At 42.1% G+C, this 16,177-nt stretch overlaps 1 long non-coding RNA gene across 1 annotated transcript in view; it reads right to left on the minus strand.

The window, feature by feature from the left end:
- LOC132905822 (uncharacterized) overlaps positions 1-16,177 on the minus strand; it is a 183,394-nt gene that overhangs the window by 132,181 nt on the left and 35,036 nt on the right. The window contains exon 2 of the long non-coding RNA XR_009657869.1: positions 4,108-4,311. This is a non-coding gene — a long non-coding RNA (uncharacterized LOC132905822). The remainder of the gene's footprint in view (positions 1-4,107; positions 4,312-16,177) is intronic.

Below are 16,177 nucleotides of genomic sequence, written 5' to 3' on the forward strand. Positions count from 1 at the left end.
GTGTGCTTGTGGGAATTCTTCTTAAATATCGTTTAATAATCGTACGTGATAACCAAAATCCACTATCTAAACCAAGACTCGATAAAAACGTCGGGCTACAATCTTATGGCATATTCATCTTCGCGATAAATTATTGTAACAACCGACTGGAAATTTCATACTTTTATAGCTAACAGAAAAATATTTGTTATTATCCAGCGTCATTCGTCACACTCTTTTACAGATTCCAGAATTTTGTAAATTGAAAAATCCTGTTCAGAAACGAATCACACTAGCGCGCAGTTCCTTCCAATTCACCTTTATCCTTTTCCAGCTTACAAATTCCCACTACACACCAAACAGACCTTTAAATTTCATCATATCTCCCGTGAAAAATAAAAAAAATGGAGGGGGGGGAGAAAGCAAAAAAAATATGAGGATTATTTACACGAGGATAGCTGCAGGCCGTGAATCGAAGCATCGCGTTGGCGTTTAGCAGATCGCCGCTCGCGTGCGACAGATTTTTAACATGTAACATTCGGGTCGCCATTTTTACAGTTCCATGAAGTAAATATTAGAGCAAGCGAAGCCATGTCCGATCGTTTTCGCGTGAAAATCCAAACGGGAAGCGGAAGCCGATTGTTGCTCGATCGTCTGGAAAAAATATCGCTTTGCCTGGCGTCGATCGCGCGAATAGATACAAGCTACCAGCCACTCCCCGTCTATTATTCTCCAGCTCTCTCAACGTACAATGCACGCTTGAACAATGCAACCTGTTTCTTGTAGACGGACTCGCACGCAAACCACCAACATAAACTCTGTGTTAGAGACGCGTATGCTTACCGATATGTATTCGGAAGTTGGGCTTCGTTTCATAAATGTGAAAAATTTTAATCGTAATTTTGGTATCATTGGATCATAAGTCATAGTCAGAATTAAATTAATTAAATTAAATAAATATTGGTAAATTCAATAATATCAAAAGTTTGAGTATAATAGCGATGTTAGTAAGTCACGTGGCTTTGTGATTTTTTAATTATACCAAGTAAACTGTTTTATCGTTTTAATTGAGAAATATATCGTGAATTATTTATTTCGGCACAAAGTTCAATAAACAATTGAATTACTTGTTGCTTAAACCTGCTTCCACCAATTCCGTTATATCAAAGTTTCCCAGAGTTCCAAACTTTGATAAACTGTAATCTACTAGGTCCAAAGTTCATCGTAATCTGTACAAATTCCAGCCAGAGTTATAATATAATTCATCCGTAAATCCAAACTATCGGCAATATCGAAGACTATTACCAAAAAATAGTATCGAAAAAGGCTAATTCCTTTCGAAAAACTGAAAACACCCGAAATATCCCTTATATATCCCTTAAATATCCCTTAAGAACTACGCTTGTTATTCTACAAGTCCATCAAACTTGCGCAAACAGACCGAACAGAGTGCTCTAACGACCACTTTCCCGATCATTGATCACGATTCGAAAGAAAAACTGGCATTCGCACCCCTTTCGAACTTGAGAAGATGGCCGGACAACGGGGTGAGCCCGGATCCGGAAACGGAGGAACGATAGAAGAGACATCGATGGAAAGAGGGTGACGACAAGTGAGAGAATGCACGAGGATAAGGGGGTGCGGTGACAAGGAGGCGCGGAGAAAGAGAAAGAGAGACACGGATCAAGGATAGTCTTTGCCAAATACCAATATTTGCGACCGCCCTGTTGGTACCTCTGCTCGACTCGACCTGACCCGACTTAACTCGACCGATCCGGCCGCAACTCGACTACGACTCCCTTCGTCACCCCTTCTTCTCGCTGACTATCGCGGCCTCTTCTGGATTATTCCGCGGCAGAAAAACTCTGCCATCTCCCTCGTTATCGTCCTCATTCAGATAACCAACCTTTCAGCCAGTTTCCCTCCATCGATTCCCGTCGATTTTGATAATAGGTACGTACGTGAGTATGCGTTTTGTGAGTTTGATCAACGAGTGTAATTTAAGGATTGATCTCTGCAAGCTTTTATGCAGGAGAGTGGTTGAAAGAAGTTTAAGAATTGTAAAGTTATTTCCAATCATCCCTGTGCTACGTTTCTCTGACTATGAACATGACACAACGTTGGACTCCAATTATCGAATTAAATATCCATTATAATTAGACAACGAAACGCAAAGAATATCAGAAGCCGAAATATTATCTCGAAGGCTCAAAACATCCAGAAAGATGAGGATCGCTAGTTGTCCAAAGATCTACGCGTGATTATCGCTGCGGGTATCGACGTTCAAACCTAGTCGAATCGCTGCGAACATACACCAAACTTTTCTTTGCCTCCTCGCCTCATCCGTACATTTACCACGGATCCTAACGATAAATTCATTCGCATTCGACGCAACATCCTGCACCCCCGTCGACCAACCCCCACGGTTCTAGCGTGTTCATCAAAAAGCATCGGTTCAAGCAGCACCGATCCACGGAAAAACTATCGTGGAAGCCACTGCGACAAGCCAGATTGATTTCGGGCGTATGCGGATCGTAACGTAGCACAATTGGCTTCTCGCCCGAGGCAACGACGAGCACAGGGTGAAAAACAGGGGGTGAGAGAGAGAGAGAGAAAGACGATTAGAGACGGGCGTAGTGGCAGTTATATTACGCGGTGTGTCGCGACTGTCGCTGGTGTCGGCATATATCGGGTCGCGTCCGATGCAATAAATAATAATTAGGCGCTAATTAGCGGCGGCCATGTTGGCCGCCGGCAGTTGTCGGGGGTGGAAAGCGATACCAGAGGGAGGGAGTGAGTGGTGGAGGCCGGTTTAATCACGTCATACACAGACGCACCACCAACTGTACATCGTCGACCATGACTGTCTCAATGTACCACGCGACTATCACCTACATACGTATATGTATATATGTATGCAAATGTACGTACGTACATATACACATGCACATATATACATATATATATATATATCTATATATCTATATTATATACATACATGTAGATGGAAATGTGTGAAAACGAGCGGAGAGCGCGCGCCCGCGCACACACCGCTGCTTGTCCCGGACATGTTGACGATGTAGGGGCTAGCCCGTGCGGTCGTACGATAATACAACGAGTACGAGGGTGGATGGCGGAAGCGACGAGGGTGGGAGCGGAACGTGGACGTTGGATGCTGGATGCTGGATGGTGGATGCTGCCCGTGGGATGGCGGTGCACGAGGTGGTCGATTTCACGCGGTCGATCGCTGAACCCGCAGCTCCACCCCCATATGCTCGCGTTCAAGCCCATTCAAAGAACCTACGGACGCTCTGCTCGGACGTCTTTGCGGAGATCGGTAACAAGAGTAACGTGTTTCGGCACGTTTCTTCCATTTTTCTTATTCAGAGTCTTAAGATTTTCAGAATATTGGGCTAGTTGAAAGAAGAGATACTAGGAATATCTGTATCCGTAAGTCAGCGGATATTATATGCACTAATCTTTATGGCATCGAAACGTTACTTCGTTAATTGCATGTGTTTACCAAGTACACTTCTGTTAATAAGTCACTTGATAGTTATAAACATTGGCTTTAACAAAACGGGTGTAATAAAGTCTGAAATATAGTTTCAATACCGTGGACTCTGTTAAGTATTGCGTAGAAACTCGTTAAAAGATCACTGTGTCGTATTTGAACATCGTGTAAAGCAACATAAATTGCATCTTTCTTTTAACGATTCTATTATTCGAATGAAAAAAAAGGTAATTCGAAATTTGTGACCAGTAGCGTAGCTGAAATTAAAAAAACGTCCTCGGAAGGATTCGCATCGACGCGGAAGTTTCCCCACCAAAATTCTCGGCTATTTTTATCTCTTTTATCCGGGTAGAAGCGAGCATTAGTCCGTGACGAAAAGGAAAAAGGGACGACTGGAATGCAAAGAGGAGTAGGAAAGGAGGAGAAAAAAAAAGAAGCCGCAGAGGGTAACATCTCCACGTGTCTCTCGCCTCTCAATATTCATGTGTAGACGTTATCGTGCGCGGGAGAGTTTAACCTGTTATTCCGAATAGTTTGTTTGGCTGTCAACAGAGTCCTTTTTGAGAGTGCCTTAAAGGGCTCGTTAAATCACCACGGACATTTTCGCCTTTTACCTGCAAATTTTGCGGAACTCCTGTCAGCCGAGTTTCCTCAAATATTGAAATTGGCTGCGGTTCCTGATGCGCGTCGTATTCTTCGAAGCACCGGGGCCCAACCTACCCCGGAACATCACCGTCGAAAAGACTAGGAGAGGCGAAAGGAGGGTGAGACGAGGCGTTTCTCGTTGCGACCTCGTTCGTTCGCCGCTTCCGTCGTACCTGTAAAGTGACTTCATTTACTCTCCGGAATAGAAATAGAATGCCCTCGAAACGCCGCGAGAACGTCGTTTAAGGGCTCTACGATGCTTGTCAAAGAAAAATACGCCGTGTCTCGAAACACGTGTCTCGTGATACGCGCTCGTTAAACTGTAACCAATAGCAAGGAGCTTCTTTCTACAGATTCTTGTTTAAGGAACTTAACTTGCTTCGTTTGATACTGCCAAAGGAATATCTTTGTAATTATTTTTTGTCTACTTTATCTTTTTGTTACAAACTTTTAAGATTGCTGTTATGAAATATCGATTAATCGGAGGTACTAAGGCGATTTAATTGAATTTTATAGCAGTGAAAATTGTATATTTTTGGTATTTGATATTGTTGATAGCTAATATAGCGTCTTTTGATTTGAACTCTATTTGATCAAGGATCGATTGCTTATTCAAAGAAACTAGTTGCCTGTTATCTATATTATATCGTCTATATAGACTGTGGATATACAATTTTATATTTCTACGAATATAATTAAAAACACGCTCTTCTCACGCTCAAATAACATTAAAATACCATGTTTTAGCTACCAAGTGATATAAAAATCAACAAATATAGCTCATCGAGTCCTTCCGTGTAGTCTTCGATATCTATCAGCCATTTCGTACTTAACGAGAACTATTCCATCATCAAAATATTGACAGAGGCAACTTAAAATCTCTATCTTATAAAATTTCCTAAACGATACTGAATTTCCCAATTGTGCGAGAGTGTGTCTATGTCCCAGCACCTTCGAAAAGCCGGCCAGAAATTTCGATAACAGCCGAAAGCACGAATGATCGCGTTGCGCGATAAACGTTTTAAAATGGCGACCTTTCGCCGGTGTTGTTGGTTGAAAATTCATTAAAAGCGCGCTGGTAATGGGACAACGATGACGTTGTCGTCGTGCTGCGGCGAAATGCGGGCGCAAGAGGGACGGAACAGGGGGCGGAGGCGGAGGAAGAGAAAAAGCTCGGCCGCGAGTCAGAGTGAGAGGAGAGAGGAGCGGGTGCTATCGTAATTCTGTCACATTACCATTTAGATTAGTTAGATTTGCAGGTAAACAGCACGCCGCCGATCACACAACACAAACATACGATACGAACTCGCTCGTACGCGGGCGCGCGCGCTCAAACACACATATTCGTGTACACCGTTGCACCACGGTTGACATTTTAATTTCATCGCGATAATTACTTTCAAACGGATGGCTTTTTAAGTAGATTGAAATATTCCAGCGTCGCGATTCACGTCCGCATTCGTATAATTAATGCATTTTCAGGAGGGAGGCAGCGAGTTTCATTTTCAACGTCCCAACTTCCTGGCTGGCGAACGCGATTTTAACTCGATTTTATCTCTCTGCGTTTTGGCGCGCTGCGCGTTTTATTTCATCGCGATGATTGTCGCATTAGACTCGACGGAACGCCGGCACGGGACGATCTCTGTTTAATTACAGGCGCTGCAAGAGCAAAAATTTCGGAGGTTCTTGCGGAGAGATGGAACATTTCGTCGCGTTGAAAATTGTTGGCAAGTGTTTGAATGGTACACCTTCGTTTTAGAGGCGTCTGAATCGGCAAAAACGAAGGCGCGCGCAGAATTTCGCGGAGGAAAATTTTAATCGAAAGCCGCGTTTGCTGGTGACATTGATAGGCCCGTTTATTTCATCGCTACCGTGCTTCCACTTGACCAACCCCTAGCGCAAACCCCTTTCTTTCACGTCGATCGAAAAAATATCGTGACAAGTTTCCGCATCCCCGTTGTTTGACGTAATTAGAAGTACCAACGACTGTTCTGCAAAATCTTCGGTACGGAGTGTGTCTTTGTCTCTAATATTATGTCTCCGAAATTATGGTTCATTTTCCTACGATCGCAAAGGGAAAATCTTCGATCGAGGAATTTCTCTCGCGCTGTATCAAATGCAGCGAGAAACACAACGCCCTGATGGGAAAATCAAAACACGAATGAGACCAACATTACACGAGTTTATAGTTAACATCTCCAAAACTCACTTTACGCAAAATCCATCGATTACTCAATAACCTCCTAACGCAAAAATTCTACGATTATCACTACGATTATCGTTAACGTTTATGCGAATGTATAAGAGCTCAACTAAAGAAATGAAACCCACCTAAGAATTTTCCTCATCCTTTAAGCATCACATCTTTAAATTTCTCATAAACCTACAAGTACCCATTTACCCTGAACAACCCTTGGAATTATCCACACAAGACAAGAGCAATGCGAACAACAACAGGCACAGAGATGTAAAAATGAGGATTGATTTAAAGCTGGTCACAATTGAAGTTCGATAAATCGACGTCGTTATTCTCTGTAGGAGAGGATTTGAAAAGGGATGGTTTAAAGCTAGTTCCTCCCCATGGGAGTCGGAGGAGCGGGCGTTCGGGGATGGCTGAGCTCGTAGTATCGCGACAGACGGCCACTGCGACTCGTGTAAACAATGGCTCCGCTTCCTTCGGCTAGGTTAGGCGTAGGTGGACCGGAGAGCAGGCACGCGTGTATGCGTGAGGTGCTTATTGGGTCCGCTGGGGGCTGCTGCGGAGCGGAGAAACAACCCTCTGACCAAACACGGCAACATCAATCAGCACCAGTCACTCGAGCGTCGACCATTGGCGCCAACATCGCGATATTGCCTGCATTTACATCCGGCCAGGAAAAACGTAATGCTCGACCGCGACATCGATGGGCCGGTTCGCCGATTGCCCGTTCGATCCGGCTCCCTTTCAAACGCCACGATCGATTCCATGCCACTCGCTTTGAGCCCCGTGTGCTCGATATTATTCGGTGATTCTGTCCAATGCTTCTCCCGTCTTTTCGCTCGAGTATCTCGTGAAATTTGCTGTTTTCCTTCTTTTTTTTTTTTTGTTTTTGTCATGGAAGGGGGACGAAGGTTTTAACCCCTCAACGTACAATTTTTTTCAACCGGTCAAAGATGTACAATTTTATTCTTGGCGGAATTGTTTCTTGGTATCTAACGATACGTTAATATTGCGATTTTGATTTGTTTTTCGTGAGCATTGCGTCTCGCTTCTTCGGGTCTACCTTGAACAAGCAAGTACAGCTTGAAATAATATCATGTTTTGAATTTTTAACACTTGATTAGGATCCATCCTTGGATCCATGCTTGAGAAGCACTAAAATTATCGCGACGGTAATAGATCGAATATTTGTTTGGTAATGGAAAATCTGTGTCGATAGTTGCGCATAAGCCTACGCAGTAAAAAGTATCAACCTTTGTTATCGTTGATTTACTTCTGGAAACAGCTGAGTTCCAAAAGCCACTAATTTCCTTGCACAATCTCGCCGACAAAATTACCACAACTTATCCTGTATAATATTCGCAAACACGCGCACGTTTCACCAGGGAAAAATTCCAAAAATCACAAACGCATCGCGAAACAATCACGCGCCAGTGACTTGGCTCCGATATTATTTTTTACTCTCTGTTTATTAATCGGTGTAATTGCAACCTGTCGACTCGCGCAAAAATACAAATACGCGCCTATAAACATATTTATATTCGATTTGCAGCGTCGGCCGATTAACAGGTTGCATGACATGTCCAGGCGCAGTTTTATCATTGCCGTATCGTGTAAATATCCGACAAAAGAGAGCCGGACGAAAAGGTATGGAGAAGGGGGATGGTAAAAGGGTGTAACGATATTAAATTAATTCGAGATACCCGGAAAGAGGGGTGTGCGCGAAATTGTCGGCCATCTTGCAGCCTGGAGAATTATGCGCGTCGGCTTACAATAATATAGGTGCTAATGCCATGCAAAGCGGCCCTCCCTTACGCATCCCTTTCCAACCGTTCCATGCAAACACTCCACCTTGTTTTCCCTTTCGCCTCTAAGAATGCGTCTTAATTTTTGATACTTCGCGCGACATCGAGTGTCTTCGCTGAGACAACAGATGGCGGAACTTTTCGTGTTCGAAGGGTGGAAATGTTTCTTCAAGGTTGGCGGGACGATGGTGGATTTGCTTGTAAGGACTTGTTTCTCTATGGCATGTTTCATCGCACTTACCGTGGATTCTACTACTAAAAAGAGATGTTACGTCTTTATGAACGAATACAAAGATGCTTGACGTTGTTTTTAATCTGCTGCTAACTCTTAAGAAGGCTTTAATTTAAGTGGCAATTTGCTGAAAGAATTTTAATTTATTTCAAATAATTTATATTTTAGCTAGTCTTCTTTTATTCCCTCGAGAATCTCGATAAACCGATTCTGTACCATTTGCTTGTATTCGTTTTTTTATATCTCAAACAATTTGCTTCCACTTTAAACTTTCGTTTTCTGACTCGATCAACCCACGCTCATGCACTTTATGACATTTCTAATTTGAATATTATCCTATGAAAATAATGTTTTGTCCGCACTAAAATGAGACAAAGATCTTCGTTAGATGCAATATCGTCGCGAAGGGTGATTTCAGGAATTTCAACAAAATCGTGGGAACGATTAGGGGGCGTAAAATTAGGTCGCCGGATTCACGCGAATAGTATGTGGAAATAGGGGAAGCGTTGCATCTTCGAGGTATTAATAAACAAACCCTCATCCCCTGAGTGATACGGAGCAATCAGCTGAGCCTTCGACCCCGTTCACGACGATGAGAATCGTAGTGGTGATCCATTGTTGTCACAGTGACTCAGTATTTGGACAAGAGCCTCGTGCTACGGCCAATGAACGGTTCTACTTTCGACAAGGAACGATCTGTGCTCCTCGAACCGCTTGAAAATCTTCGCTCTCCTAGACCTTGAAACATTTAAAACCTTGGAATCTGGCATGAATTTTATAGCTACGTTTATAGTTACAAGAATAGGACACACAGGCTTTTCGTGTCGATAAACAAAAACTGATTTAAAAAATAATAGTCCGATGACAGAAAAATAATTAACACAGTATCGTTTGTGATTTTTGTACGTGGTCACTACAGTGCGACATTGAAATTTACGAGTCTCCGCTTTCTACTTATACAGCTAAAAACAAAGAAATTTTTAATCGAAATTCCAATAGAATAGAAAATTGAGTCCGATTTATTAATTATCGCTTTGGCCTATTTAAGAATTATTTAGAAGGAAATAACTTTTGTCAAATACCAAAGACTTCTTCAAAATTAAACTCCAAGATCGTTGGATCTGGATCTGGATAATCGAACACGATCCCAGGCGAGTGTAGCGCACACTGTACGCCTGTACTGTGCTAACTGCTTCGTAAAGTTTGCCGACTCGCCAAGGAGAACGCGCAGCAGGTATTAACCGTGATTCATTACACCATAAGTAACTTCGATGTTTGCTCCCGGCGACGACGAACAAATTTATTCACCGATAAATATTTTAGTTGCTCCGTAGATTAACGCTACCGCCCCGACGTTTATACCCTTTTGTTTATGGGACCGCTCTATTTGCAGTTGAAGCAATCGGATATTACGGCGCTTCTATCAAAGAAGCGAAGATGAAAGTTTCGACTATCTTAAACGAAACAGATAATTACTTTTTGGTAATATGTAAATTTAACTTTTACGATTATCGTTACGATAAAACCAAATTAAAAAAGAGAGGAACTACTTTTTTTAATTCACGTAAAATAGCGAAAAAATCTCTATATGTATTGTAAGATACTGATAATTTTCCATTTTGTACTTTGAATATTTTCTATTATAATTTTCAGTGTTAATTATTTTTGACGTTCTCTTATACATAGAAACTTCCGCACCATTCTGCTGTGCTGGCTCTTACAATTTCACGTTTTAATCGTAGCAGGTTATAGATACACGCATGCGTGTATAATATTTGCTGTATGGTGTGTTCGAATACCCAGTATCAAAGTGTTAAATATTGACGTAAGCGAATAAAATAGAGTGCTTATCCACAAATAAACTACTCCCTTTTTTATTACTGTTTAACTATACTTTTATACTCGCCTAGAAAATTACAAACAAAATACAAGAGCTTTTCTCCCAAGAAACGAAGAAACGCCTTTGTCTTCGGATGTACTTTAAAATGACGTTGGCCACGGTGTTGTCCAAGCCTTAGTTCGCATGAAAATTTCAACTATCCAGCGAAATCGCTGCGGGGTGAATAAACGGCGTGACGAAAGTAAAATACGAAACGAGAGCGGAAGAGAGATAGAAATGCGTTTGATCAAAAAGCGAACGGACCTGGGCGGTTGAACATTTTTCGAAATCGACGCTACGTAATCATTGATAAGATCAAAAGCAAAAAGCGTGTATAAATTTGCCTTTCAAACTTTACCTTTCGCTCGCGCACTGTTTTATGCGTTTATGCGTTCTACCGGCTGCTCTTTTATTCCTGCTGTTATTACTGCTGGTGAAAAACCCGGCGATACCGACGATATTGTGCCGCGAAATCCGACTGTGATACGCCATCTACCACCGTTCTAATCGTTTAGAGCGTACGGTGTAATTTAAAAAACGAGCCATGAAAATGGTTTAAGTAGTTCGATCTTTCTCAACATCTCGTCGAACTATTCCTCCTCCCTCTTGCAAAAATCACCACGAAACAACTGATTGTAATCAAGCCATCGAAGAATCTTCTATTCGTATTTCGATATTATATCTCAAAAGGATTTCAAGCTATCACATTATCTCCAACGATTACGCTCACGATCAGTCATGAAAGGAACGACCGCGACGATCTTCCATTCTTCTCTTGACACTGAATCTCAAAATTATTTCAAGCGACCAAATGATCGATACAGCGTACAGTGTAATTTAAAAAACGAATGAGGGGAACGATTTAAATACGTTAATAGTTCCATCTATTTCAATACCTCGTCGAACTATTCCCCCTTTCTCTTGCAAAAATCACCATAAAACAACTGATTGTGATCAAACCATCGAAGAATCTTCTATTCGTATCTCGATATTATATCTCAAAAGGATTTCAAGCTATCAGATTATCTCTAACGACCGCGCTTACGATCGTTCATGAAAGGAACGACCGTGACGATCTTCCATTCTTCTCTCGGCACTGAATCTGGAAATTATTTCAAACGACCAAATGATCGATCGCAGAAGCATCCATTAACCCTAATCCGAGCAAAGACAATCCTGGAAAGGAAGCGTCGCGTCGCGGTACGCCGTCTTACACGTTGTCACGTCGGCAGGTATGGGTATCCATCCCATTTGCAACTAGTCGCATTATTGTTAGCCCTAGGTATGTACCATACCGCGTTGGTACACAACGCTTGTGTACACACGTATCTCTGGCCCAGGTAGCTACTACGTACGAAGCCGCCTCATCCTCAGAGAATCCATCCATGCCATGTATACGTGGTATGCGCGCGCGCGCGCGCGTGCGCGTGCGCGCACTCACCCTCTAAACTCCACTGTTGTACAGGTTGGAATATAAGGATGCCTGATGTATGTACACGTACACATATACGTACCTGTATCTTGCCTACGTGTGTCCGTTTACGCGCGTCTGTGTGACCGGGAGGAGATACTAGGGGGTGGCGTAATATAGAGACCGGCTAAAGGCGGACGTAATTTCCTGCCCGCCTGACAACGCTACAGACATGTTTGCGAACTCGACACACACAACCTACTTAGAGCCTACATGTGTCCCTACGACAATGCGCCGACACAAGCTTAATCTATTCCCCGCAGGTATGTACATGCATATAGGCTAGCGTGTAGGCAAGGGTGCGTCGGTATAGGTGCATCCCCGATGCGACCTGCAGCGTCTACTTCGCCGCCCTGAGGGCTTTGATCGGAATACAGAGAGGATGACCCAATCGGAGGATACCTCGATATAAGTCGCTGTTTCCGTACGGCTACAGGGCGTCTTCGATGAACGGACTAACCTCGAACCGCATACATACATATAGACGTGTGTGTAGGTGGTTGGACGTGTGGTCTCGAGGCCGTTTGCTGCAGGACAGTTTACTGATCGGCGAATTCTAACGGTAGTTAACTTGAGATTACCGATTTCGGGTATAGACAGGCTGCAGATCGACTGGTTCAGGTTGTGGTCGCGTATTTACGCGGTTCTGGATTTTTTGGACTTTTCGAGTGGTGTTGGTGAGGGCGTGGAACGTTTCTGATTTAGCAATTGATGTTTCGCAAATTTGTTTTTCAGATAAAATCGTAAGTAGAGCAACGAGCTCCGTGGAATCACGATTAGTAGAAATTGCGTTCGCTTGTAGTGAAAACATGTAGTGTAAACATATGAATTAATAAGGAAATTAACAAAGGAATACAAGTAATAGGAAGTATACTCATATGCAAAATCAATTTGCGTCGTACAAATAATTCTCCATGTACATATGCGGATATAGATACTGTCGTGATTAAGCGAAAGTAGAATCATCCTTCACTGGTCAGACACTCCGTCCTCTCCATTAACCAACTCCATTACTGAATACCAAATACCAATCTTCACTTTCCCAATCGATTATCTACTTAACCATCTCGATTGTACCTGATTAATAAATTTCATTGTATTGTAGATACGCCATAGTTTTTCGTTACTATCCTCGGATAATCATCTAAACTATTTCTCCCAATACGAAGGTTTCATCGTTATATATTTTTAAATACAGAACAATAAAAAAATCGTTGATGAATTACAAGGCAAATTGCTTGTACACTTTGATCCAAATATCATAGTGTCTCAAATAACCCAACGTTGTTCTTTACAACGAATCAACTTCTCGCGATGATTCTAGCCGCATCAATCCGTCCGCTCTGATTTCAGAGACGAGTTTAACAGAGATTCGATAGACACTATATCTCGTAAGAGAACTATGATACTGGTGGGTACTTTTTATCGAGAAGCTGGAACTCTGATAGCCATGGAATAGTGAAACCCGCGGCCGAGGCGGCTTGCTGCCTTCGTCCAAACATTTCGGACAGCCTAAGGAAACACATTTGCCTGCGGGCAAACACAGCCAACCGTGGCGAAGGCGAAGCTGAAGCGTCTTGGCGTTGCCTCGAGGCGAAGTGGGACGTAGAATGTGTCTGGGACTGTTTGCACTGCAGGACAATATTCCGAGTCTTTTGAAGGACGAGAGCCGAGAGAGTAGCGCTGCTATTTCATCTCTCTCCTGCCTGGATCGTCCACCTATCCTTCTCTGGTTTCTTTATAGCTTCGTTCCGACGCTCGGATTTTTTCTTCTTCCGAATGTTCTCGAGGAAGCGAGGAGCCAGATCGATGCAACGAAAAATCACCTTTAACAACAATTCCGTAAGATCACGTAAAAGCACAATTAGATTTGATGCTTCGCCATTATTCCCTACCGATAGATTTACATCTATCTGTTAGTTTCCAACTCTTGGAAATCTTAATCGATCGACGACAGACCCAAACACTCTTCCTCCCCGTAAAAAGAAACTCTTACGGCTAGGGTTCGACAAGAAACAGCTTTTACACATTCGTAACTTTCTAATCCTTACGTGGTTGATGAATAACGAACGTCGCTGAGAAACATCTCTTTCAATAGAAAACAAGCGACCAGGAAGAATGCAACGAAAAATCGCCTCTGGAGCATTTGATAACGAAGCGGTCGTGTACACTGATCCGCAAGTACGAATAACAAGTCTCTCTATACGAAAAGGGGAACACGACTGTGTGTACGCGTGTACATACACGCGGCGGAGGCATTATAAGTCTGCGCGTTAAAGGCGTGATCCGAAAGACAAACAGATGCACCCTGGCCGTCGCTTTTCCCATTGAAAATTCATCGCACAGGCAAAAGTGCGCTGGACCCTTTTCGTCGGTGTCGCCCCATCGTGAATCAAGCCACCAGCGATTCCGTGCTCCTTTCTTCCCGGAGGCCCTTTCCATCCTGTCCCGCTTCTCTTTCTCCCTTTCCTTTCTTCTATTTTTTTCTCTGCCGATAGGGAGAGCTCACCTCGCCCCCGGGTTATGAGATTTTATGAGAGCCAAAGCGGTTTAGGCGCCCGGGATTTCTTTCGTTCATGCTACGAATTACCAATACCCGATCGTAAAATAAGACAAGATCGAGGATTTGGAGTTTTCTTTGTTGCGTGCTTGAAATTGCAACCACTATCTGCCTTGTAACTCTTTGGTATTGAAGTACTTCTGTCATACGAATCATGACCTAATTGCAAACGTGGCTTAAGAAGGATAGTATTATTGAGATATGTGCAATTTTATATGCTACACTAGATTAGCCGCGTAGTAGTGACACGCATATATTAGTATGAGTATGTACGTGCACAGCGTCTCGTAAAACAGATGAATGCAACTGTCTCGTTGGTACTGTGATATAGAAGACGGTGCGACAAAGAGAGTGCTGAGACGCGTGCAAATATATATCGACGAATATCTTGTACATCACATATCAAATAAATCTGAAACTATTTTGATATCGATTTTAAGTATAATGTAAGTGTTCCTATACGTTTATTTCGGCGATTAAAATCCACAATTCTCGACAAGTATATTAGTATATTAGAGTTAAAAATGAAAAGATTTCGTAATCACGCCTTAAGGTGATTCCTTTTTTTGATCATATATGATACTTTTAATGGCTACTATTCCTATTCCTCTTTTTCCATCCCTCTTTCGTCTCTTTCATCTGTTCCACCATTCCCTTTCTTCGACTCATTAAATATCGCGATATTACGTAAAAATTTTGCTGCACAAATTGGAATAAAATTCTTCTGTATATGATTACGCGTTTGAAACGACTATTATGGATTTGTAACTCAGGAAATTTTCCTCTTGTAAACCTCTAATAACTAACGACTTTACAGTTAGTTTCCTCTCCGATTGTTTAAGTCGTTATCACCCGCATATCATTGTCGCTCATTTCATTTATTATTCTGATATTTATTTATCGTTCTAACTCGAAGAACTTTGCCAAAAACAACGAAAAAAGCAATAGAAGTCGCTCGAAATTGGTACAATCCTAGAGAAAATGTGTGGAAGATGAAATCTCTAGGATCAAAACGATACGATATGCTTTGAAAAGATAAAAAAAGAATTCCATCACGATGATCCGAAGAATCAAACCTTGAATTTACCAAGCAGCACGCCGAAACGGAAAACTGCTGCAACTTCTTTTGAAAGTGAATAATGGAAGCAGCTTGAATATGAAGCGAATGCTTTGAGCGAAGCTGCAATAGTAGTTTTCGATTTATTACCTCGTATTTCGCGTGCAAACAGAAGCGAACCGTAGGTGAAATACGAAATGCATTCGACTGCCGCGAACAAAGTGTTAAATCTTCGTACCTCGTACTTCGTTTTCCTGGAACCGCTTTTTCTACGAATCTTTTTCTATTATTTCCTGGCTTCGGTCCATTAACAGATAACTCGTCGCAATAATCCAAACTAAAATCCTACCTCATAAACTTGAATTTGCAATTGAAGCTATTCTTCGAGGAATTTTCTTCTCTATGAAAATATACAAACTCGACAAACGAACACGCGAAATGTATTTCCGAGAGAATGAAACATTAATTCTTTCTGACGTAGGTTAACGATGATCGAGCGAATAAGAAACTGAAAGTTCTTGTAAGAAGAGGAGGGAAGACGATACAAATTTCATTTATACGTTTCGACTTAATCATCGCTTTTGTTGCTATTAGTTAATAAAACTATAACTTCAAATAATCCGTTTCACAATTTCTTGTATGCTCGTTAGCCAGTATCGACTGCCAGAACTAATTCAATCAACAGATTATATCCAGTTTCGCTTGAAACAATGTTGATCAACCGGCGAAACTAACCGCGATACATATAATTCTCCTAGATGTATTCGATTCTTGTCCCGAAGCAATTCCGACTGATTCCCAGAATTAATCGCTATAACAATTTGCAAAAATTCGA

The sequence above is a fragment of the Bombus pascuorum genome, chromosome 4, assembly GCF_905332965.1.
Source record: "Bombus pascuorum chromosome 4, iyBomPasc1.1, whole genome shotgun sequence".
Classification (NCBI taxonomy): domain Eukaryota; kingdom Metazoa; phylum Arthropoda; class Insecta; order Hymenoptera; family Apidae; genus Bombus; species Bombus pascuorum.